This window comes from Apis dorsata, unplaced genomic scaffold (genome assembly GCF_000469605.1).
Source record: "Apis dorsata unplaced genomic scaffold, Apis dorsata 1.3 scaffold_339, whole genome shotgun sequence".
NCBI classification, from domain to species: domain Eukaryota; kingdom Metazoa; phylum Arthropoda; class Insecta; order Hymenoptera; family Apidae; genus Apis; species Apis dorsata.
The window spans coordinates 30,290-33,500 of record NW_006263606.1 but is presented as its reverse complement, the minus strand read 5'-3'; the positions used below and the strand labels follow the sequence as shown (position 1 = coordinate 33,500).

At 28.4% G+C, this 3,211-nt stretch overlaps 1 protein-coding gene across 1 annotated transcript in view; it reads left to right on the top strand.

Annotated features, from left to right (window-relative positions):
• Positions 1–3,211, top strand: part of LOC102675831 (homeobox protein MSX-2-like) — a 22,718-nt gene that overhangs the window by 11,266 nt on the left and 8,241 nt on the right. The gene's annotated exons all lie outside the window — the stretch shown is intronic.

Sequence of the window (3,211 nt, the reverse complement as noted above, 5' to 3'; positions counted from 1 at the left end):
TTGATAATTGTCTAACCGAGCTTATTTAAATTAATGTCGAAATTTATTTTCATTGAGAGGAAGTTATTGTTATATAGAATACTATCCAAACGAGTTTTCGTGAACTTTTTAAAATTTGGGTAATGTAATATTTGTTGCAAATTATTCAAAATCGTTTGTGGAATCACGTGATATGTGTATAATAATGTAATCTTTGATTAGGAGAGGAACTGTTTCATTAAGTACATTTAGGTGTAATTAATTCATTAAAATTATCGGGGAGAAATTTTTTTATCAACATTCGATTAAACGACGCTTGATAATTGTCTAACCGAGCTTATTTAAATTAATGTCGAAATTTCTTCTCATTGAGAGGAAGTTATTGTTATATAGAATGCTATCCAAACGAGTTTTCGTGAACTTTTTAAAATTTGGGTAATGTAATATTTGTTGCAAATTATTCAAAATCGTTTGAGAAATCACGTGATATGTGTATAATAATGTAATCTTCGATTAGGAGAGGAATTGTTTCATTAAGTACATTTAGGTGTAATTAATTCATTAAAATTATCGGGAAATTTTTTTATCAACATTCGATTAAACGACGCTTGATAATTGTCTAACCGAGCTTATCTAAATTAATGCCGCTCGTTCTCCAATTATATAGGAGAGAAAAAGGTTAAAGTTAACGCAATTAAAAAATAAGCTAGATTAGAGATTGAATCCGCTTGTTTGAACTTGAACTCCATTTGTTATATTAATCTATCCGATTATGTGAACTGTCCCCCGTCGGATTAAGTATTAAGTGCTAGATCGAGTTTGCAAGATTACTTTCAAATTTAAAAATAGATATTTAATGTTATGCAATTTAGAAAAAATATATATATATATAACTCTTATTGATTAAACGAAAAATCATTATGTGAACCGTTTTATGAACATTATAATTGTATGAATCTACTTTTTAGATAAATTAAACATAAATTTTTCTCTGTTATTTGTGATGATTTTATTACAACTAATTCATTTTTTTAATAGATAATATTCATTGAAGTGACATTTTAAATAAAAATTTCACATTTAAAATTCATTTAATTAATCATTGACAAAGAAAGCTTTTATTTCAATAATTAGAATTATATATGATTCGTGTGTTTATACAAATAAGATTTCTTTTAGAAGACGTATTAAATATTTTTATATATTAATATTTAATATTTAAATTCAATCTTTAAAATCTTTCAAAAAATATATATTTCCATTTTCTATATTCATTTTAAATATAAATCAGCTTTTGGAAAGTATATCTTTCATTTTGATATCGAAATTTTAAATACAAAAAATAAACAAAAATTATATAATTTATATCATAATCAGAGAATTTTTCAAGTATTAACATATTTGTTTATAATTTTTTCAATAACTTATATTCGCCCAATTAAAACAAAAAAAAAATGAATCCCAAATCCAACATCAAAGCCACATTAAAAAAAACTAATCTAAGACAATAAATATTTTCTTTTCCATTTCGCAAAATTACCAATAAAAGATATTATTAATATGCTCGGATCATGGACGAGTTGACGACAAATGTCCCGTTCGCGCTCGTCATTGTTTACACCCTCGCACGGTCTGTATTTTATATTCCCCTCGTGAAATGGATAAAATCGGAATTGAAATCGACGAAAAGTGTTCAACACTGGATAAAAAGTTGGAAAGGGACAATGGTTTTCATTGGGAGCGTCGAGCGAGCATTAATTAACGGCCGGCGGGTAACGTTATCGCTGGCTCCCAGATAATTATTATGCAACGCATACACGGGAATAACGTGCCGATAATTTCGCACCATTCGAACAAATCTGCGCAAACATGATTAATATTACGAACTTTGTAATGATATCGGATATTCGAGGATCCCGCTCGTTTCTATCGCGTTCGATGACATAATTAATGATAAGCGTGTGTATATATATATATATATATTAATATACACCTTCGACGATCTTCCTTTCGCCGGGTAATATATTTTTAATCGTGCGTGGTTGAGTAAGAGGTTGGTGCGATTATGTAAACAAATGTAGTACGTACGTATCATTTTACGATATAGAACCACAAAAAAAAAAAAATAAATAATATTATCGAAATTCGATAACTCGCAAGGATTTTCGAAAATTATGCAAATTAAAAGAATAAATAAAAATGGAAAGAAAAGAGAATTCGTATTCGTAAGACGTAATAAATAACCCAGTTTGAGTTATAGAGACGCTGACGATAGCTTGAATTTCTCTGGATTTATAATAAAATGTATTTCTTATTCCGTTGAAATAATATAACAAGTTTATAAGTTTCGATTTACAGAGGTTTTTATGGGGAATACGAGAGGAAACGAGTGAAATTGTAATCTTATTTCACAGTCTTATAAATGTTTGATCTTGTATGTAATTACAATTTCTCTCCGCTCCTTCTTCTTTCGTCTCGCTCTTAATTATCGTCTTGCTCCACTGCAACCACGTTAAACGATTTATCAGGCACGATAATTGGACAATAATTATACGAGCTATCGTATCACAAGAAAATATTATACGTTTCCTCTATAGATATCTTAATTCACCTTCCTATAACTCTGTAATTATACTCTGTTAATTATTGAACGCATATATATATATATATATATTGTTTAATCGCGTTTTTGGATAATAAACACAATCTCTCGGGAACAATCGCTAAATAGTTGCAATTTAATGAAGAGTTAAGAGTTCTCTCAAGAGTTGGTAGTAAATTAGAAATAAGTAGAAACAAGTATTGGAAAATTGAAATTATAATATTTGTATTCACAGATTTAAATAAAGTATCCTTAATTTAATCGAAGGCAAAAATAGACAAAATATGTTTAAAGTATTATTCATTTGAAATATTTTCTTTTTTCAATATTATTATTTCCTTAAGTAATTTTAAAATAAAACGATTCTGAATGTTTCCAATTCCAAGATTTAGATATTCATTATCAATATCTGAAATATCAACTCACTTGTGATAAAACTCTAGTAAAAGGTGATTACTTATGTTTTCCTAAATTCTTAAACTACCAATATTTCCTCTGTTCCACACCTCTCAAAAGACACAACCTCTTCAACCTCATCACACCTCATCCCACAACCCTCGATTTACTTGGAATAAAATTTCTAATTCGACACATGCCCGGGAACCAGTCTCCCTCCACTCGTGTTTTGTC